Below are 24100 nucleotides of genomic sequence, written 5' to 3'. Positions count from 1 at the left end.
TTCTCTGCCAGACTCATCCATTTCCTGGCTTTGCCCTTCTTGACCTAAATTAATCATTGTTGGGCTCCTCACTCTTCTACCAAAACTACTCATTGCCAGACTTCACTCTCCAGTACCAAACCATCCTATGCCTGGCTTCACTTAGCTTTAACAAAGCCACCTTCACCTCAAACAATACAGAAGAAGCTCATGTATTTCCTTATTACTAAAGAAGAGACCAACATTAAGATGACTCTGCTGGCTCTCTTCTGTCTATCAAAGCAAACCTCCCAGTTTCATACCAATCCTGTTCCTGAATCCATGTCTGCATCACCCCTCAAGATCTTCCACAAAGATCATCTTGTTCATGATGTCTACCTCACTCACTCAATCTCACACTCATTAACTTCACAACTTCACAGTAATGGAAGTGTTGATACTGGACCTACGTTAACTGACATCTTTAGTTGTTCTGTATCTTCCAGCATAGTTCCCCTGTTAACACCACTATCATTACCACATTTGTCCAGTATTCAACACACGAGCCCTCTTTTCAGCCAACAGTCATCCCTCATTCCCTGACCCCTCCCCATCCCTTCCCTCCCTCTCTCTCTCTCACACACACATAAACAAAATAAATACACACACTCTCAATCACACATACAGTCACACACACTCTCTCTCACAAACATACGCACACACAAAGAGACAACAAATACACACACACATACACACACGTCATACACACACTCTTTCACACACACATACACACATAAAAAGACAACAAATACACACACAAAAACTCAATCACACACAGTCACGTACACACGAATAAACACACACACACAGTCAAACACAACAAATACACACATTTACACAGTCACACTCACACACACTCACTCACACACACACACACTCACACACACACACACACTCACACACACACACACTCACACACACACACACTCACACACACACACATAGTCACAAACATAGACACATAAACAGATAAACATATACACTGTATTTTTCTTACTTTTCTTCTGTTGCGTAGGACTGGTGTCCTTCCCTGTCTTCTTATATTTACAACAGGCCAGTAATTAAATTACCACTGGTCATGCAGAAGTCCTGACAGGTGATTTAGAAAATGAGCAGGCAACATGGTGGCACAGAGCAGCTGCCTCTCAACCACAATGACCCAGGTTAAATCCTGGCCTCCACTGCTGTCTGTGTGGAGATTGCATGTTTACCTTGTGACCATGTGGGTTTCCTCCAGTTGTTCCAGCTTCCTCTTACATCCCAAAGACTTGTGGGTCTGTGGTTTAGTTGGCCACTGAAAATGCCCCCTAGTGTGTAGGTAAGTGGGTATGTGGGGAGAGTTGATGGGAATGTGGCGAAAATAAATACGGAATTAATATAAATGAATGCCTGATGGTTGATGTGGACTTGGTGGGGTGAAAGGTCTGCTTCTATGTTGTACGTCTCTAGGAGAATAGGCCAGGATTCCTCATACTGCAGTGACACACATATACCTTGAGACTGAGAAACTACAGTAGCCTTAATGTAAAAGCAGACACCGTGATATCTTTCCTTTGTTCTCTGTGCCTTTATGCCATAAATTGAGTAATGCATTCTCATCACTGTTTCAAAGATCAATCCCCTGACAACTTGATGAGGCAAGACTGCTGATGACTGACCAGGTCACCCTTTCCTGACTGCAGTCTCTCTCTCTCAATGGTTCACATGCCGACATCTGCAGGTGACTAGCCAGGTCTCTTTTCCCGGTCTGTGCTACCCTCATGGTTCAGAGATCTTACTGTGGGTGTGAAACCCTGCTGGCCATTAATAGCTGTAGCTGAGCTCTCCCTTTGACTTAACACTCAGTTGTGCACTGCTCCTTCCTCCCCTGGCCTAAGCAAACAGGACTTCAATTCTCTTCCCACTTCCTATCTTGTGTCAGTGTCAGCTGTTTGATACAATTTAAGTATGTTTCAAAGTCACAATTTTGTATCGTACACGAGGTGGTCAAACACAATTTCAAGAATTATAATAACATAAGATATTTATTTATTAGTCAGATGTACATCAAAACACACAGTGAAATACATCTTTTTGCATTGCTAAGAATGTGCTGGGGGCAGCCTGCAAGTGTCGCCACTCTTCCGCCGCCAACTTAGCATGCGCACAGCTCCTAACCTGTACGTCTTTGGAATGTGGGAGAAAACTGGAGCACCCGGAGGAAACCCACGCAGACACAGGGAGAATGTACAAGCTCCTTACAGGCAGCAGCGGGAATTGAACCCAGGTCGCTGGCGCTGTAATAGCATTACGCTACCTGCTATGCTACCATGCCGCATGGTTATGGTGGTAGTCTGGTAGTTAGGTTATCTGACCAGGAATCGAGAGAACTAGATTAACAATCCAAGAATGGGATTGTGTAATTGTGGAATTTAAATTTAGTTACAAATCTGGAAGTTGAAGGGGATAAACACTAACTAGTCTCAATAAACTACTGGATTGTTGGAAGGCCTATCTGGTTGACAAATGTCCTTCAGGGAAGGAATTCTACCATCCTTACTTGGTCTGGGCTACATGTGAGTGTCACAATGGCATAAACTGTACCCTGGATGGGAGAATTCAATGTGTATCACCAAGAGTGGCTTAATGGCACTATGAATATGATAGAATAAGTCTGGCAGCACAAATCTGGGCATCCGTGAAGTTTTGTGGACCATCAGCACAACAGCTAAGTACACCAACACAACGTGTAATCTCATGGCCAAGCATATCCCTCAATCTACTTTTGCCGTCAAGTCACGGGTGTCAACCCTGGATCTATGAGAAATGCAGAAGGGTTTTTTGGGAGCTGTACCGCGCAGGCCAAAAAATGATGAGGTGTCAGGCTAATGAAGCTGCAATACAGGAATATTTGTGTGTAAAACAGTAAAAACAGCATGCAAAAGACAGAGCTATGCAATGCCACAAACCAGTGGATCAGATCAAAGCTCTGCAGTCCTACAACATCTAGCCATGAATCATGGTAGACATACATTATACATTCAGGGGATAAACTCTCCATAGTTGAGTCAGACCTCAGCAAAGGAAGATGGTTGTTGTTGTTGGAGGTCAATCATCCCAGGCCCAAGACATCACTGCAGGAGTTCCTCTGTGTCCAACCATCTGCAGCCACATCAATGATCTTCCTTCCTTCTCAAGGTCAGAAGTGGGGATGTTCACTGATGATTGCACAATGTTCAGTTCCATTTACAACTCTTAAGCAAATGAAGTAGTCCATATATGCATGCAGTTAGACCCAGACAATGCTCACGTTATTACAGCACCAGCGATCCGGGTTCAATTCCCGCCGCTGCCTGTATGGAGTTTGTACATTCTCTCCGTGTCTGCATGGGTTTCCTCCGGGTGCTCTGGTTTCCTCCCACATTCCAAAGACGTACTGGTTACGAGTTGTGGGCATGCTATGTTGGCGCCAGAAGAGTGGCAACACTTGCAGGGTACCCCCAACACATTCTCAGTAACGCAAAAAGACGCATTTCACTGTGTGCTTCGATGTATATGTGACTAATAAATAAATATCTCATCTTATCATGCATCAGCTTCTAACTGGCAAGTAATATTCATAGAGCAGAAATGCCAGGAAATGACCATCTCCCAGAACCTAACCACCTACTTTTCACATACAATGTCCTTACCATTGCCAAACTTTCAACATGAATATCCCGGGGGGCAGGGTCACCATCGTTCAGAAATCCAACTGGACCAGCAATATAAATATCATGGCTACAAGAGCTGGTCAGAGGCCGGGTATCCTGAGGTGGGTGACTCACCTCTTGACACCCCAAGACCTTTCCACAACCTGCAAGGCACAAGTCACTTGCCCGGATGAGCTCAGTGTTAGCAATTCTCAAGAAAATCAACACCATTCAGGACAAAACCACTCCCTTAACTGGCATCCCATTCACCATCCTAAATATTCATTTTTCCACCACCAGCAGAGTGGCTGTAGTGCATACCATCTACAAAATGTATTTAGTTACTACTTCTACTGCCAAAGGGACAAGGGCAGTAGGTGCAAGGGAACACCACCACCTGCACTTCCTTTCCCAATCACACACCATCCTGACTTGAAAATATGTCGCTGGTCCTTCATCGTCTAAATCCTGGAGCTCCCTATCCAACAGCACTGTGGCGGAAACTTCACCAGAAAGACTGGAGTTGTTCAAGGAGACAGCTTACCACCACCTTCCCAAGGACATTTGGGGATGGACAATAAGTGCTGGCCCTGACATTGATGCCCAGATCCTGAAAATGAATTTAAAAGATGGGATTACCCTTGCAATGGGGGGTTCATTTCAAGTGGAACCAGTTTTAATGGAATTACATATTTACAATTTGGTAACATCGCAGGTGTGAAATTACAAATCTCCGCACTTTCCACCAGCCATGTTGTTTTGTTTAAATGAACTAACTGCACATTGGCATGAAATACCACGTGGTAACAAATTAGTCTTTGTCAGAGGGCAGTATTTCCGACTGTAGCAGCCCTTTGCTAGTTTGGATAGCTGAAGTGCTCTTCTAATGATTTTTAACTCAATGGTTTCTGACTATTAGCATTTCCAAAGCCTTTAACTACCAAGCTGTTTGTGAATGTTATTGATTTGTAGGTAGTCAACAACCATTGGGATTCAGAGAAGAAAATGCATGGTTCAACAGAAAACACTCTCTCTCTCTCTCTCTCTCTCTCTCTCTCTCTTGCTCTTCATGAATGCTGGGACATTAAACATTTTGCCTATTTCTGGGTATATGGGCCACAAACTATCTCTGCTGCCCAGCTGCCTTGCCATATTCTGTTTGGTTGGTCACTCTTCCTGAAGTATGCCCCGTGCACTTTGGAAGTCTTCACCTAATCTGCTCTGGCTTTTTACTTTTTAGATTTTTTAGACTTTTTAGATCCTGTATTTTTATCCAAGCCTTTATTCTATGGCTCACATCCCTGAAACATTCTGAAACACCTTGAAATGTTTATTCCACATAAACCAGAGCTATTAAAATGCAATTTGTTTTTGTTTTTCCTTTACTATTGTAAAAGTAAGTACCAAATAACTGAAATAATCAATAAAAATTAAGGGAATAATGTTCTTACTTCTCTGTTGTTTCACGTGTAACCAATTATATTTTAAGCAATGAGATGGCCAATGCCTTGCTATTCAAATTGGATGATTCCAACTTGCACTTTTACAATTGCTTTCAGTATTTTAAGTTATGTCCTAGAAACACCAACATCAAAGGACATCTTTATCTCTCTTTACCTATCTAGTTATTTTAGGTATAACCTGCTTTATGTGTGACTCTTCCGTAATTCTATCGGTCTCTCTTTAAAATGCAGTGTACTCATTTTGCAGCTCACTAATTTTAGTGGCTTCGAGGAATATGCTTCTTTATCACTTATTCTCAGCATGGCACTAATCAAAACCAACCCAATTATGCTCAACACCACACTATCCAGTTAATTAACTGTCTGTTGTTGTAGACAACCCAACAGCTGTGATTGCTGGAATTATGACAAATGTTTATAGTCAGGTCTAAAGGAGAATTTTTGCAATCTGGAGAGGAAATGTAACAACCTCTTGCTATCAACAAACAATGCAATGTTTGTTGTTTTAAACATAAGAAATAAAAATAGGAGTAGGCCTCCTGGCCCTTCAAGTCTGCTCCATCATTCAACAAGATCTTCCATCTCAATGCCCTTTTCCCGCATTTTTTCCTATATCCCTTGATTCCTTTAATGTTCAGAAATCTATCATGCCCTATTTTAAATGAACTCAATGACTGATTCCCTCCAATAATATCCTGTGGTAGAGAATTCCAAAGAATCACCACCTTCTGCATGAAGAAGTTTCTCATCTCAATCCTAAATAGCCTAGCCTTTAATCCTAGACTGTGACCCCTGGTTCTAGATCCTCCCTGCATCCCTGCACCCAACCTGTTGAGCCCTGTAAGAACTTTGTCAGTTTTAACAAGATCTTTTCTCATTCTTCGGAACTCTAGTGGATACAGGCCTCAAAGAGCAAACCATCATACATGAAACAGCCAACTGAACCTTCAGTGCATTCCCTCTACGGTAAGTATACTTATTTTTTGGTGAAGAGGCCAACACTGTACACAATACAGTGGTCTCACTAATGCCCTATATAATTGCAGTGTTGTACAACCAGGTCAGGTTAGCAGAAGACCTTTCTCTTGCAAATGTTGAGTGTAAGGCCAATCCTCTTGGATGCGCCAGTGAAGGTGTTGACATTGACTTGGGGATTAGACTCTGCGCACGCACAAATTAAAGATCTAAAGATGGCGCCAGAGAGGGGCGGCCTTTTGTGTGCAGATCCCAAGGGAATTATAAAATACTCCAGTTTATAACTACTACAGCTGAAATCTGTAGACTATAGCAAGCAACATTTCTTCAAGTTATTTAAAAAAAACTATAGCAATCTTAAGAACTGACAGACTCGGGACTCCCGACCACCCGGGAAGTGAGCACAGGAGCTGAAAGCTCAGGAAATGTCTTCATTGTTTCAGAAAACGTGGCTGCAGAGGAGGGCTGCAGGTAAAATTGAAATGCAGGTTCCTAAGGACCCCCCCCCCCCCCAAGACCACCACCATTGTCCTGGCTAATGTACAGCCTCTGCAAAATAAAATTGAAGACCTCAGAACAATATGACTGCAGTACCAGTGGGACATCAGGGACTATTGTGTACTCTGCCTCACAGAGACATGGCTCACCCCCAGCACTCCGGGCTCAGCGCTCCAGCCCGAGGGCTTCATCATCCACCGCATGGACCAGACGGCGGCATCAGGTAAAGGCAGAGGCGGCGGCGTTTGCTTCATGATTAATCCTTCATGGTTCACAGACGTGGCGGTTCTGCCTCAGTCCTGCTCCCCCGACCTGGAACATCTGGCGGTCAAGTGTTGTCCATTTTATCTACCAATGGAGTTCTCCATCATCATCCTGGTAGCAGTGTACATTCCACCCCTGGCAAATGTCAACCTGGCACTGGAGGAGCTGAGCACCACACAGTCACTGGACAGCGCACCCTGATGCCTTCCCTTCAACCAGGCCAGCTTGAAGAAGTCTCTGACAAACTACCACCAGCATGTCACCTGCTGAACCAGAGGAGCCAACACACTTGATCACTATTAGCCCACCATCAAGTATGCCTACCATGCCATCCCATGCCCATATTTTGGCAAGTCCAATCACCTGGCTGTACTTCTACCCCTGACGTATAGGCATGTCGTCCTGATTTTAAGTTCCCACTTCTGTCTGCTGCAAAGTAACACAGTGCCACCAGGTTGATTCAGTTAAAACGTGTTTATTAGCAGTATACTGCCAGGGAGGGGTCTCTTCAGCAGTCTTTGAGAGTCACTTCCCGAGATCTCTGCAGTCCAAAGGAGCAGACAGTAATCTATACAGATATTGTCACACACACTTAATGAATTCGGCTCCACGAGTTTCGGTCAGGCCTCAGAGATCCAAAGACAGACATCGCACCCATTGTCCAATATAATTGATTTACAATCAAGAGATGCCTCATTGTTTACAATCACCTTCATTGTTTAGGACAAGCTTCCCACTCGCTGTTTATTGCACCCACCACCCTTATTGTCTAGCATAACAGGTCTGCAACCAAGGTTCCGGACACAGTAATTATCACCTATCCATGAGCCAGTAGCTTGCGTGCTCTTGCTTGCAAGGTATTTTTCCATCAGTTATCTGTACAGTTCCAGTCAGTCACAGTTTCTTAACCCTTTACTTCCTCAGGCAGAGACTAAGGACCATAGCGCCAGTGGTGAGGACCACAAAGGTATGGTCAAGGCAGGCAGAAGAGTGTTTACAGGACTGCTTTGAATCAGTGGGCTGGACCACATTCAGGGATTCATCTTCGGATATGAATGAATATGCCACAGCCGTCACTGACTTCATCAAGACCTGCGTGGATGAGTGTGTGCCGTCGAGAACATACTGAGTTCTCCCAAACCAGAAGCTCTGGATGAACCAGGAGATTCACAGTCTGCTGAGGGCTAGATCTGGGGTGTTCAAGACCGGTGATCCAGAACCCCACAAGAAGTCCAGGTATGACCTACTGAAGACCATCGTGAGAGCAAAAAGACAATTCCGTGTGAAATTAGAGACACAATCAGATGCACGACAGCTGTGGCAGGGTCTGCATGCCATTACTTTGAAACCTAACAGCATAAGTGGCAGTAATGCTTCACTCCCCGATGAGCTCAATGCCTTTTATGCATGCTCTGAAAGGGAGAATAACACTACACTGGTGCAAATCCACACAGCATCTGGTGAACCTGTGACCTCTATCTTCGGAGGCCGACATCAGAACAACCTTCAAGAGGGTGAACCCTCGTAAGGCATCAGGCCCTCACAGTGTACCTGGTAGGGTACTGAAAATCACTGCCAACGAACTGGCTGGAGTGCTTAAGGACATCTTCAACCTCTCACTGCTGCAGTTGGAGGTTCCCACCTACTTCAAAAGAGCATCAATCATACTGGTGCCCAAGAAGAGTAGGGTGAGCTGCCTCAACAACTATCGCCTGGTAGCACCCACATCTACTGTGATGAAGTGATTTGAGAAGTTGGTCATGTCTAGAATTAACTCCTGCCTGAGCAAGGACCTGGACCCGCTGCAATTCACCTACTGCCATAACAGGTCTATAGTGGACACAATCTCACTGGCTGTCCACTGGGTTTGGAGAACCTAGACGACAGCAAAACATACATCAGGCTGCTGTTTATTGATTACAGATCAGTGTTCAACAGCATCATCCCCTCACTACAAATCAACAAGCTTCAAAACCTGGGCTTCTGTACCTCCCTCTGCAACTGGATCCTCGACTTCCTTATCGGGAGACCACGGTCAGTGCGGATCAGTAACAACTTTTCCTCCTCGCTGACAATCCACACAGGCACACCTCAAGGATGTGTGCTTAGCCCATGGCTCTACTCTCTACACTCACGACTGTGTGGCTATGCACAGCTCAAGTGCCATCTGTAAATTTGCCGATGATACCACTGTTGTTGGCAGAATCTCAGATGGCGACGAAGAAGCGTACAGGAGTGAGGTAGATCAGCTGGTTGAGTGGTGTCGCAACAACAACCCCGCACTCAATATCATCAAGACAAAGGAATTGATTGAGGACTTCAGGAAGTGGAAGCCAGGAGAACACACACCAGTCCTCACTGAGGGGTCAGTGATGGAAATGGTGAGCAGCTTCAAGTTCCTGAGCTTCAACACATTGATGCAATCACAAAGAAGGCACGCCAGCGGCTCTACTTCATTAGGAGTTTGAGAAGATTTGGTATGTCACCAAAGACTCTTGCCAATTTCTACAGATGTACAGTGGAGAGCATTCTGACTGGTTGGATCTCCACCTGGTATGGAGGCTCCAATGCGCAAAATTGAAAGAGGCTGCAGAGGGTTGTAGACTCAGCCAACTCCACCATGGGCACAGCCCTCCCCGTCATTGAGGATATCTTCAAGAGGTGGTGCCTCAAGAAGGCATTATCCATCATTAAGGACCCTCACCATCCAGGACATGTCCTCTTCTCATTACCACCATTAGGGAGGAGGAACAGGAGCCTGAAGACTCAAACTCAATGATTCAGGAACAGCTTCTTCCCCTCCACCATCAGATTTCCAAACGATCCATAACCTCATTATTCCTTTTTTTTGCACTATTTATTTATTTGTGTAATTTATAGATTCTTATGTCTTTGCACTGTACTGCTGCTGCAAAACAACAAATTGCACGTCATATGTCAGTGATAATAAATCTGATTCTGAGCTAAGATGACTGTATTCAACTTGCACCCCCTCTTCTTGTTACTACCATCGAGGAGGAGGTACTGGAGTCTGAAGACCCACACTCAACGTTTCAGGAACAGCTTCTTCCCCTCCGCCATCAGATTTCTGAACAGTCCATGAACCCATGAACACAACCTCATTATTCCTCTTCTGCACTATTTATTTATTTTTGACGGTTATAGTAATTTTTATGTCTTGCACTGTACTGCTGCTGCAAAACAACAAATTTCACGACATATGTCAGTGATAATAAACCTGATTCTGATTCAAACTCAAACATGTATATACTACAGCTCGATTGCTGAGGTTTGGCTGATCTTGTTTCTGAAGCATAATCACTGTGGATTGAACAGTTTCCCATTAGTTCTGAAGATTAGCTCCACTCCCATGGAAAGTTTGTTGGATGTGATTGCAGTGAGAAGGATTGAAAGAAAACATATCAGGGTAAGGGTACAGCCAGGTTTGACACCTTTTTTCACTGAGGTTGGCTCTGTTCCCAAATCATGGCTTGTATTCTGTAATGAAGCAAAAGTAAGATGGAGACAAATGTCTGTGTGCAGTTGAATACTTCACAATCCCTCTAGTTAGTGCAGTCAAAGGCATTAGTGAGGTCAAAAAAGATCTTTTTTAATGGTTAGTGGTGCTCTCTGCATTTCTCCTTGAGTTGCTGCATAGTGAAGAACATGTCCATTGTGCCTCGAGAGGGATGCAATCCACACTGCAACTTGGGGAGTAGCTTTTTGGCCACTGGGGAGAGGCAGTAGAGAAGGACAGAGTTTTAGGGTAAGGGGTAAGAGATGAGGGGATCTGAATGGGTGAGAGAGTGATGCGTACTTGGAATATACTGTGTAAGAGAGTAGTGCAAGCACAGTTGTTGACAGCATTAAAGAGGTGTCTAGACAAGCATTTGGATCGAGTAGGCATAGAATGCTCCAGGCCAAGTGCTGGATGACAGGATTAATACAGGTAGGTGCTCACTGGTCGGCATGGACGTGATGGCCCAAGTGGCCTGTTTCAATGTTGTATGACTCTATGCCTCTATGACCCTGGCAATGCCCCTCTGTTGTAACCACAGTCAGACTTGTCTTCTCCTCTTTAATGGCACTGGAAAGTTACCACCTCTGCAAAACTCTTGAAATTTTCTGGAAGGATAATTGAACAACATCAGGCCTAGGCCAACATCACCACCACTGAGGCCCTGATACACTCAGTGGGATATATTTTCACATGCCTGAGTCCTGAGATCGATATTCTATTCAGAGCTTTGTCATGGGATGGGACTACCAGGGAGACTGAAGCAATGATTCAAGATTTGCGCAAAGCCTCTTTGAGAAAGTGTATCATCCCCGATGACTCTTGGAATCCCTGGCCTATGACAGCTCAAAGTGGAGAATTAGCATTTGGGATAGTATTAGGTACCAAGAGACCCTGCATCAGGAACATAAAGAATTCCTGCATAAATGATGAAAAGAGTGCACCACCTCACAAGCTACCTACCCTCGGGCACGTCCTGCCCCATCTATAGAAGAGTCTGCAGTCCCCACATTGGTCTGCATTGGATTGGATAATGTCACTGCGTTAGATAGTGTCACATTGGTTCTACATAATACTGCATCTGCCATGTCCTTGCCCATTCATTCAGCTTGTCCATATCCCCTGAAACCACTTTACATCTTCTTCCTGACTCACAATTTCACCTAGTTTAGCATCATCAGCAAATTTAGAAATATGATATTATTCCCTTCTGCCGAAGTACTGATATAAGTAATGAGTAGCTGAAGCACAAGCACTGATCCCTGCAGTACCCCATTTTTACAGGCAGTCACCCTGAGAAAGGTTAGTTTGTTACCACATTTTACTTTCTGTCCAATAACCAATTCTCAATCCAATTTAGTACATTAACTTCAGTTCTATGTGTTCTAATCTTGTTGACCAACCTTCTGTGTAGGATCTTACCAAAGGCCTTTTGAAATCTTGTTTCACCACATCCACTGACACTTCTTAACTATTCTACTAGTTACATCCTCAAGGAACTCCAGTAGATTAGTCAAACATGATTTTCCACTTCATAAATCCATATTGACTTTTCTCAGTCATATCATTCTTTTCAATGCGTTCTCTTATTAATCCATCATTGTTGATTGCAACATTTTCCTTATTACTGAAATTAACCCAACAGTTAAGTAGTTCTCACTTTACTCTCTCCCTCCTTCCTGAAGTAGTGAGGTCACATTTGTTACCCTCCATTTCAGAGAAACAATTGCAGAATCTGTAGCATTTTGGAAGGTGATAACCAGAGAATTCACTGTCTCTACAGCCATCTCTTTCAAAACTCTGGAATATAGATTTTCAGGTCTTGGGAATTATCAGCTTTTAGTCTCAACAATTTCTCAAGTACTATTTTTTCACAAATACCTATTCCTTTCAGGTTCTCATTCTCACTGGATCTTTGAATCTGTTTAGAAGCGTTTTTGTGTCTTCTCCCATGAAAACAGAGCAGCAGTTGATTAAATCCTCTGCCATTTCCTTATTCCCCATTATAAGTACTCCTGCATCTGTCTATAAGGCCCCACATTTGCCACATGTGCCTTTTAGGCCATAAGACATAGGAGCAGAATTAGGCCATTCAGCCCATCGAGTCTGCTCCACCATTCCATCATGGCTGATTTATCTTTCCCTCTTAACCCCATTCTCCTGCCTTCTTCCTGTAACCTTTGACATCTTTACTAATCAAGAACCCATCAACCTCTGCGTTAAGTATACCCAATGACTTGGTCTCCACAGCCGCCTGTGGCAATGAATTCCACAAATTCACCACCCTCTGGCTAAAGAAATTCCTCCTCATCTTTGTTCTCAAGGGACACTCTTCTACTCTGAGGTTGTGCCCTCTGATCCTAGACTCTCCCACTACTGGAAACATCCTCTCCACGTCCACTCTACCCAGGCCTTTCAATATTCGGTAGCTTTCAATGAGATTCCCCCCTCATCTTTCTAAACTCCAGCGAGTACAGGCCCAGAGCCATCAAATGCTCCTCATATGATAACCCTTTCATTCCTGGGATCATTCTTGTAATGATGTGCACTCCGATGTGTGGTCCAAAGTGCATTCTTGCTTCTCTTTTACTCTTTACATAGCTGAAAAAACTTTTGATATCCTCTTTTATATTATTGGCTAGCTTACCTTCATATTTCATCTTTTCTCCCCTTATTGCTTTTTTAATTGTCTTCTGTTGGTTCTTAAAAGCTTCCTGATCCTCTACCTTCTCACTAATTTTTGCAATATTGTATGCCTCCTCTTTTGTTTTACGCTGCCTTTGACTTCCCTTGTTAGCCACGGTAGCCTCATCCTCCCTTCAGAATGCTTCTTCTTCTTTGGGATGAACTGATCCTGCGTCTTCCAAATTACTCCCAGAAACTCCTGCCATTGCTGCTCTACCATCATCCTTGCTAGAGTCCCCTTCCAATCAACTTTGGCCAGACCATCTCTCATGCCTCTGTAGTTACCTTTACTCAACTGTAATACCAATACATCCAAGTTCAGCTTCTCTCTCTCAAACTACAGTGTGAATTCTATCATATTGTGATCACTGCCTCCAAAGGGTTCATTTCCTAATCAAATCTAGTTAATTACACAACACTAAATCCAGAATTGCCTTTTCCCTAGCAGTCTCGACCACAAGCTGCTCTAAAAAGCTATCTCATAGGCATTATACAAATTCTTTCTCTTGAGATCCAGTACCGACCTGATTTTCCCAGTCTACCTGCATATTGAAATCCCCCACGACCACCATAACATTACCCTTTTTACATGCCTTTTCTATCTCCTGTTGTAATTTGTACCCCACATCCTGACTACTCCTCGAAGGCCTGTATCTAACTCCCATCAGGGTCTTTTACCTTTGCAGTTTGTTAACTCTACCCAGAAGGATTCTACATCTTCTGATCCAACGTCACTTCTTGCTAAGGATTTGATTTCATTTTTTACCAACAGAGCCACCCCACCCCACCCCCTCTGCCCAGCTGCCTGTCTTTTCGATGGGATGTGTATCCTTGGATGTTTAGCTCCCAGCTGTGATCTTCTTTCAACCACGAATCTGTGATGCCCACAACATCATATCTGCCAATTTCTAACTGTGCAATGAGCTCATCGACCTGATGTCGTATACTGCATGCATTCAAATATAACACTTTCAGTCCTGTATTCACGACCCTTCTTTTCAAATTTGTCTCATTGTTGCCTGAAGTTAAATTCTTATCCTTTCGAAACTTTCTGTCATTCTTTATTCTAGAGACTTCAGTAACCTCTCCTACATTCTCCTTCCCTCTTACTTTATCCATACTTTTCCAATCTGTTGAACACCCCCCCCCCCCCCCGCTATTTAGTTTAAAGATCCATCTACACCCCTAATTATACAATTTGCCAGGATCCTGGTCCCAGCATGGTTCAGGTGGAGCCCGTCCATTGGAACAGCTCCCTCCTTCCCCAATACTGGTATCAGTGTCCCACGAATTCAAACCCACTTCTCCCACACCAACCTCTGAGCCACACATTTAACTCTCTGATCTTACTGACCCTGTGCTAATTTGCAAGTGGTTCAGGTACCAATCCAGATATTATTACCTTTTTGGTTCTGCTTTTCAATTTAGTCCGTAGCTGCTCAAATTCCCTCAGCAGATCCTCTTTCCCTGTTCTACCTACGTCGTTGGTACCCACATGGACCACGACAACTGGATCCTTCCCCTCCCATTTCAAATTCCTCTGCAGGTTAGATGAGATGTCCCGAACCCAGGCACCAGGCAGGCAACACAGCCTTCGGGTCTCTTGATCCTTGCAACAGAGAATTGTGTCTATTCCCTTGACTATACTATCCCCAATTACTACTACGTTTCTCTTCTCTCCCCCCTCTTGAATGGCTCCCTGAACCACGGTGCCACAGTTCAGTTGCTCATCCTTCCTACAGCCCCCACACTCATCCGCACAGGGAGCAAGAATCTCAGACCTGTTGGACGAACTCAATGGCTGAGGCTCCTCCAGTACTACCTCTTGGATCTCCCTACCTGCCTCACTCACAGTCAGACCCTCTTGTCCCTGACCACAGACTGAATTTGAAGTAGTTAATCTAATGGGCGTGACTGCCTCGGGAAATACAATATCCAGGTAACTTTCTCCCTCCCTGATACGTCGTAGTGTTTGAAGCCCATATTTCCTTTTTAAGTACCTAAAGATGCTGTTACAGTGCCTCTTGAACAGTTTCTGGGTGAGGCTATATTGCCACAACTCTACAGGTTCCAAACGGTACAAGCTTCCAGCTTCCTGATTTCAGCCGTCCAAGTGTTGGAGGCTGATTTTATCATGACATTGAGCCTCGGACAGATCCTTCTTCTGCACTAGTGCAAAACTGGAGAACCAATCTTAAATCCTAGCAACAGCATCATCTGCAGAACTGGGAAGTCACATCAATAGCACTGCCTCAAACTTTCAGCTGAAAAGAGCTGAATGATACCAGTTTCAAGTGGCATGTGGCTCAGGAAAACTATAATTTCTAAGTTGGTCCAGAGACTCTTGAGACATATTCTTTTGACATTGGGTTGTGTGCCTGGGTTACGTAAAAATCATAAAGTCAATATGGCACATAAAGGAGGTTATTCATTCTGGATCTCTGTGGAGCAATCCTATCAGTCCCAATCCCTGCTCTTTACATTTAATCTTGTAAATTATTTTCCTGCACTTTAAAGAGTCACAGTGACTGAAGCAGAATCTGATTGTGGCTGAGTCCTGAACTACAACCCAAAGGTGGAAATGTAGATTTCCACCCTCCCCTGCCTCAGCCATTTCAAGGGATTAATGTTTCTGCACTTGGCCCTTCTTAAGTGATCATTTGAAACTTCTTAATTGTCTTCTAAGTTTACATTTTCTTGCATCAAATATGTTACTCCAGTTAATGATCTTTATTTCATTCAACACCCACCCGTAAAACACCTCCTAAATTGAACTAAAAGTAGATTTGATGTTACTCACAGGTAATGTGTTTGTTTAATGTGAGTTGTGGGCCTTTTTGCATCATGAAAGAGATTAATTTAACATTCCAAGAGGAACTAGCTGGTCAGGAGTGGATGAGTCCACATTCTAGCCTTGCTGCAGAGAGCACAGATGTTTACTTCAAAAGCCAGGGTGTAGATGACTGATGGTTTCACATCACCAACTGCTTGGCACATTGGTCTGTCTGTTGGTAGTTTGCATATAATGTCAGAAAACTTGGTAGAAATTCAATGCAATCAAATTTCAGAAGGGGACTGTAATATGCAGCAGCTTAGTGCTAACAACCAAAGATATATTCCATTTGCAATGCCTTTTATAAATTAAAATATAAACAGAAAATGCTGGAAGTGCTCAGCATCATGTGTGGGAGATAACACTGATGGTTCAGGACAATAATCATTCATCTTAACTAAAGCAATTTACAGAAAGGTTAACCTTAAATATTAACTCTTTCTCTTTCTACAGATGCTGTCTGAGCTGCTGAATATTTCCAACATTTTCTGCTTTTATTCCAGATTTCCTGTATTCATTTTTGTCTGTTGATTTAAAATGAGATGAAAAATAAAACACAATTTCACTTGCAATGTCCAACACAAATGTTTATCCTCAGAAGGAAACAAAACATATGGCTTTCTCAATATTGTGAGCTCTGATAGTTTCAGTTTAGGGAAATATGTAGGCCTAGTTGTGAAATTGCTTTGTTCTGATGCATTTTAAGACTTAAATATTTCAAGCCTTCATCAACACTGCATTGATCTAGCTTCTTATCTTGCAAAGTGTTAAAGCAGTAAGATTTAATCATGTACATTTTGTCCAAACTTATTTATTGTTTCTTATACTGCTGTACCGTTGTATATTGTAGAAATGATTTGAGGACTATATTTCAACATTTGCAAGATTTCATACAGTTACTCTGGTCCTCAAACAACTGAACAAATCATATCAACCACCAGTGAATATATGCAAATTGGTTTAGTAATAACTTTCTATAGATAAGCTGGAATATTTCTTCAAGGAACAAAAGCAATATAAGAGGAATGCTGGAGTGTAATTGTCAATGTGTTTTGTCCCACCAGGGAGTCTCCAAGTGTTAGTTAACAACATGCAAGTACTAAACCATAGAACCATAGAACAATATGGCACAATACAGGCCCTTCGGCCCACCATGTTGTGTCATCCTTCAAACCGCCCCTAAGACTATCTAACCCCTTCCTCCCACATATCCCTCTAACTTAAATTCCTCCATATGCTTATCTAACAATCTCTTGAACTTGTCCAATGTATCAGCCTTCACTACCACCTCAGGCAGCACATTCCATGCACCAACCACTCTCTGGGTGAAAAACCTCCCTCTGACATCTCCCTTGAACTTTCCACCCAATACCTTAAAGCCATGTCCTCTTGTATTGACCATTGGTGCCCTGGGAAAGAGGCGCTGGCTGTCCACTCTATCTATTCCTCTTAATATTTTGTATACCTCTATCATGTCTCCCCTCATCCTCCTTCTCTCCAATGACAACAGCCCTAGCTCCTTTAGTCTATCCTCATAATCCATACTCTCTAATCCAGGCAGCATCCTGGTAAATCTCCTCTGCACCCTTTCCAACGCCTCCACATCCTTCCTATAATGAGGTGACCAGAACTGGACACAGTACTCTAAGTGTGGTCTAACCAGAGTTTTGTAAAGCTGCATCACCACTTCGCAGCTCTTAAACTCGATCCCCCGACTTATGAAAGCTAACATCCCATAAGCTTTCTTAACTACCCTATCCACTTGCGAGGCAACTTTCAGTGATCTGTGGATATGAAACCCCAGATCCCTCTGCTCCTCTACACTGCCCAGAATCCTACCATTTACCTTGTACTCCACCTTGGAGTTTGTCCTTCTAAAGTGTACCACCTCACACTTCTCTGGATTGAACTCCATCTGCCACTTGTCAGCCCAGCTCTGCATCCTATCAATATCCCTCTGCAAGCTTCTACAGCCCTCCACACTATCCACAACACCACCATTCATTGTGTCATCTGCAAACTTGCTAACCCAGCCTTCCACCTCCTCATCTAAGTCGTTAATAAATATCACAAAAAGTAGAGGTCCCAGAACTGATCTCTGTGGGACACCACTAGTCACAGCCCTCCAATCCGAATGCACTCCCTCCACCACAACCCTCTGCTTTCCACAGGCAAGCTAATTTTGAATCCACACGGCTAAGCTTCCCCAGATCCCTTGGCCTCTGACCTTCTGAAGAAGCCTACCATGCGGAACCTTGTCAAACGCCTTACTAAAATCCATGTAGACCATATCCACTGCACTACCCTGATAAACCTTCCTGGTCACCTCCTCAAAGAACCCTATCAGGCTTATGAGGCAAGGTCTTCCCTCCACAAAGCCATGCTGGCTGTCCCTAATCAGTCCATGTTTCTCCAAATGCTCATAGATCCTCTTAGAATCCTTTCCAACAGCTTACCCACCACAGACGTAAGGCTCACCGGTCTGTAATTCCCTAGACTATCCCTACTACCTTTTTTGAATAAGGGGACAACATTCACCCACCTCCAATCCTCCGGTACCATCCCCGTTGACAACGAGGACTCAAAGATCCTAACCAACGGTTCAGCAATCTCCTCCCTCACATCAAAACACATCAAAACAATCAAAAATGTTAAAAGGTAAAGATTTTCCTGCACAAAATCAATGGACCAGCCAGATTAAAACAGACATTTGACATCTGAATACAATTTATTTCCAGTGCAAGTACTGGAATTTTCCAAATGACTTCTGTACCTTGTAGGTTCCTCAAGCTAATAAGAGCATGGTACAGCAACATCACAAAGAATTGACAAATGTTTCATTTTTGTAGTTCAATTTCATTTCAGAAAAATACTAAATGTTTTGAAGCAACAACAATTTTGGAAGTAATTTGCAATCACATTTATGTCACAAGGCCACTTTACAACAAAATTGCAAGTTACCAGTAATAGTCCAATGTCATTGAAGATGAATCCAGCAGCAATTCTACCTGCATAAATTTTATTCATTACATTACTTTTGAATCGGAACGAGCTCCATTTAATAAAAATATACATTTATCTAGTAGTTCTAAAGAAAGAAGAGATGAAGGATACTCTAAACAACCAAATATGAGAACTATAATAGAACATGGACCAAAGAGGTGAATCCTAGAAATGAGGTGAAAGTGACTGCCCTTGACATCACGGCAGCATTTTTACTGAGTGTGGCATCAAGGAGCCCTAGTAAGGCTGAAGTTAATGTACACAAAATGGAGATCATCAATGTTTGGAGACATCCCTTGCAAAAATGAAGGAGTATATGATTAACAGATGTCAACCATCCCAGCAACATGTCATCAGTGCAGTGTCCTGGGCTCAATATCTTCAGCTGATTCAACAATGACTTTTCTTCTGTCATAAGATCACAGTCGGGATGGTTACAGATGAATGGACAATGTTCATTTTCATTGCAAATGAAGCAATCCATTCCTGCATGCAGAAAGGCCTAGACAATATTGAGGCATAAGTGGCAGATAATATCCATGTCATAGAAATTTCATAAGATGATCATTTCCATCAAGAGAACCTCTAACCATCTCAAGAGCAGGTCAGAGGTTAGGTATCCTGCAGCGAGTTACTCACCTCCTGATACACAAGGCTTCACCACCGTCTACAAGTCCAGAGTGCAATGGAATGCTCTCCATTTACCTGGATGAGTATATCCCTAGCAACTCTCAAGAAACTCAACACCAAAAGAGCCTGTTAGATTGACTCCTCATCAACCATCCTAAGTATTCAATTCCCTCCTGCATGAGTGCACGGTGTTGGAGTGTGTAGCATCTACAAAATGCACTGTGGTTAGTCACCCAGGCTATTCTGTCAGCACCTCCCAAACACAAGACCTCTACCACCAAGAAGAACAATGCTAGCAAGCATATGGGAACATCACCTCCTCTCTGAGTCACACATCAATCTGACTTGGAAAGATATCGCCTGTCCTTCATTGTCACTGGGTCTAAGTCCTGGAACTCTCTTCCCAACAGCATTGAGGGAGTACCATCACCAGAAGGACAGCAGCAGTTCAAGAAGGCAGATCAATGCCTCCTTCCCAAGGGCAATGAAGGATGGGACAGAAATCCTGGCCTTGCCAGCAAAACACAGGTCTTGTAAATGAATAAAAGTGGTTGAAGTGGTTGAGGCAGGTATAATAACAACTTTTAAAAGACAGTTGGACAGGTATATAGATGGGAAAGGTATAGAAAGTTATGGGCCAAATGTGGGCAAATGGGACTAGCTTGGATGGGTACTTTGGTCGGCATGGACCAATTGGGCCAAAGGGCCTGTTTCTGTGCTGTATGACTTTATTACTCTATGACTTTAAAAGAAAAGGAATTATTCTGTCAAATCTTGCTTGACTTGGCTTGAAACTCAGAATCAGAATCAGATTTATTATCATTTACATATGACATGAAATTTGTTGTTTTGTGGCAGCAGTACAGTGCAAAGACATAAAAATCTATAAATTACGAAAACAAATAAATAGTGCAAAAAAAAGGAATAATGAGGTAGTGTTCATGGGTTCATAGATCATTCAGAAGTCTGATGGCGGAGGGGAAAAAGCTATTTCTGAATTGTTGATTTGGGTCTTCAGGCTCCTGTACCTCCTTCCTGATGGTAGTGCTGAGAAGAGGGCATGTCCCGGACAGTGAAGGTCCTTAATAATGGATGCTGCCTTCTTGAGGCACCACCTCTTGAAGATGTCCTCGATGGTGGGGAGGGTTGTGCTCGTGATGAGCCTACAACCCTCTGCACCCTCTTGCAATCCTGTGCATTCGAGCTTCCGTACCAGACGGTAATGCAACCAGTCAGAATGCTCTCCACTGTACATCTATAGAAATTTGTAAGACTCGTCGTTGACATACCAAATCTCCTCAAATTCTTAACACAGTAGAGCTGGTGGCATGCCTTCTTCATGATTGCATCAATGTGTTGGGCCCAGGATAGATCCTCTGAGATGTTGATGCCCAGGAACTTGAAGCTGCTCACTCTTTCCACCACTGACCTCTCAATGAGGACTGGTGCGTGTTCTCCTGACTTCCCGTTCCTGAAGTTCACAATCAGTTCCTTGGTCTTGCTGAAATTGAGTGCGAGGTTGTTATTGCGACACCACTCAGCCAGCTGATCTATCTCACTCCTGTAAGCCTCCTCATCACCATCTGATATTCTACCAACAACAGTGGTGTCATCGGTGAATTTATAGATGGTGTTTGAGCTGTGCTTAGCCACACAGTCATGAGTGGAGAGAGTAGAGCAGTGGGCTAAGCACGCATCCTTGAGGTGTGCTTGTGTTGATTGTCAGCAAGGAGGAGAAGTTACTACTTACCTGCACTGACTGTGTTCTCCTGATATGGAAGTCGAGGATCCAGTTGCAGAGGGAGTTACAGAGACCCAGGTTTTGAAGCTTGATTATCAGTACTGAGGGGATGATGGTGTTGAACGCTGAGCTGTAGTCAATAAACAGTAGCCTGATGTATGTCTTGCAGTTGTCTAGATGCTCCAAAGCAGAGTGGAGAGCCAGTGAGATTGTATCTGCTGTAGACCTGTTGTGGCGGTAGGTGAATTGCAGCGGGTCCAGATCCTTGCTCAGGCAGAGTTAATTCTAGCTATAACTGACCTTTCCATGCATTTCATCACAGTAGATGTGAGTGCTACCGGGCGATAGTCATTGATGCAGCCCACCCTGCTCTTCTTGGGCATCGGAATGATTGCTGCCCTTTTGAAGCAGGTGGGAACCTCAGACTGCAGCAGTGAGAGGTTGATGATGTCCTTGAATACACCAGCCAGCTGGTCGACACATGTTTTCAGTACCCAGCCAGGGACGTCGTTGGAGCCTGACGTCTGACGCATTTACCACCTGCGGTATACCATTGGCCACACTAAATTTTACATTGCACATATTTAACTGAACTCGGGACTTCGTTGGCAAGGCCAACCCATGAAGCAGAGTGGTTTGCAAGCAGCAACCAGGCTTTGGATGTTGGATCCCTCAGACGAGCACCCAGACCACCCTGCTGGCCTTTTAGTCAATAAGAATGTGGATAAGAATGTACAAGGCATGGTTAGTAAGTTTGCAGATGACACTAAAATAGATGGTATAGTGGACAATGAAAAATGTTATCAAAAATTACAGGGGGATCTTGATCAGCTGTGTAAGTGGGCCGAGGAATGGCAAATGGAGTTTAATTCGTATAAATACGAGGTGTTGTATTTTGGAAAGTCTAATCCAGATAGGATTTTTACATTGAATGGCAGGGCCCTGGGGAGTATCATAGAACAGAGGGACCTTGGAGTACAAGTACGTGGTTCTCTGAAAGTGGAGTCAAGGATAGATAGAGTGGTGAAGAAGGCTTTTGGCACACTGGCCTTCATAAGTCAGGGCATTGAGTATAAAAGTTGGGAGGTTGTCATGTGCTTGTACAGGATGTTGGTGAGGCCATACTTGGAGTATTGTGTTCAGTCTTGTTTGTCCTGCTATAGGAAAGATGTTATTAAACTGGAAAGAATGCAGAAAAGATACAAGGATGTTGCCAGGACTTGAGGGACTGAGTTTATAGGGAGAGGTTGGATAGGCTAACACTTAATTCCTTAGAGCATAGGGGACTGAGAAGTGATCTTATATAGGTGTATAAAATCATGAGGGCATAGATAGGATGAATGTACTCAGTTTTTTGCCAGGGTTGGGGAATCAAGAACTAGAGGGCACAGATTTAAGGTGAGAGGGGAAAGATTTAATAGGAACTTGAGGGGCAGCTCTTTTACAAAAAGGGTCATATCTATGTGGAATGAGCTGCCAGAGGAAGTAGTTGAGGCAGGCACCATAAAAACTTTTAAAAGACAGTTGGAAAGGTACATGGATTGGAAAGATTGAGAGGTTATGGGCCAAATACTGGCAATGGGACTAGCTTAGAAGGGACATCTTGGTTAGCATGGGCCAGTTGGGCCGAAGGCCCTGTTTCCGTGCTGTATAAATCTATGACTCCATCTATGACTCTGAGAATGCTTCAAATAGACTCTCGTCACTTATGGAGTCAAAGGTTTTCCCCACTGTGCCCACACCTTTCTGATTATTAGAGATATTCAAAAAAATAGCCAAAACAGCTCTAAGTAATTTTAAAAAATTAAGAACGATGTTTTTAGAACTTAAGAAAAGTTTATTTAAAACACAGCTCACTTAAGTTAATTAAAAACATTAATATTAATTGAAATTTAGCAATAACTGCTTGTATTTCTGTTACTAGAAAAGCTAAATGGCTGGTTTAAAGCTAAAAGAGAGTATTATCTAGAACCATGTTGAATTCAGAGTGAAATTTCTGGGGGTAGTAAAGACTATAAGACCATAAGATACAAGAGTAGAATTAGGCCACTCGGCCCATCGAGTCTGCTCCACCTTTCAGTCATGGCTGTTTTTTTGCCTCCTCAGCCCCATTCTCCCTGTAACCCTTAACCCCCTTACCAATCAAGAACCTATCAATCTCTTCCTTAAATACACCCAGAGATTGAGAGGCTCTTGATTGGTAAGGGGATTAAGGGTTCAGGAGTGAAGGCAAGAGAATGGGGTTGAGGAGAAAAACACAAAAAAATCAAACGTATTTCTAATTTCTGAGTTTCAATGAGGAGTAGACATCAGATGCTGACCTGCACATTGCAGCTTGCTGACCATCTTTAAAAATCCATTTGCTGGTCTATGTAATCAGACCCATTCATCTCCAGCTGTTAGAGTGAATATTGAACTTTTAGTGTAATTACCTGTGCTTTGCTGACAATATTCTGCAGAAAATGTAGATGTTGCTGTGTTGGCTGCTTTAAGCAGTAGTGTTACTTTCCTCTGCCTGCATTGTATTTTTATAGTGGCGGCAACATATGAAGCATGAAGCAAAGTATTCCAATCTGTTCCGTTTCATTACTGTCACAAGATGTGCACTTCTGGAGATAGCGAAAGAGATTGCCTATGAATTACTCCATCAGCTGTGTGAAAAATAAAAAAAAGATAAATGGCACAATTGTTCTTTTATATCTATGATACACCTTAATTTCATTTACAATTCTGTCCCCATAAATCCAACAGCAAAACTGCTGAAAGAAAACTAATAAAGAAATTTCAGAAAATACTGGAATC

General features: G+C 43.2%; 1 long non-coding RNA gene across 1 annotated transcript in view; it reads right to left on the bottom strand.

The window, feature by feature from the left end:
- LOC127574880 (uncharacterized) overlaps positions 1 to 23861 on the bottom strand; it is a 62931-nt gene extending 39070 nt beyond the window's left edge. The window contains exon 1 of the long non-coding RNA XR_007956970.1: positions 23731 to 23861. This is a non-coding gene — a long non-coding RNA (uncharacterized LOC127574880). The remainder of the gene's footprint in view (positions 1 to 23730) is intronic.
- Positions 23862 to 24100: the final 239 nt, after the last annotated feature.

Source organism: Pristis pectinata, chromosome 10 (genome assembly GCF_009764475.1).
Source record: "Pristis pectinata isolate sPriPec2 chromosome 10, sPriPec2.1.pri, whole genome shotgun sequence".
Taxonomy (NCBI): Eukaryota; Metazoa; Chordata; class Chondrichthyes; order Rhinopristiformes; family Pristidae; genus Pristis; species Pristis pectinata.
Note: the sequence above shows the minus strand (reverse complement) of the source record. Positions and strands in the feature narration are given on the sequence as shown.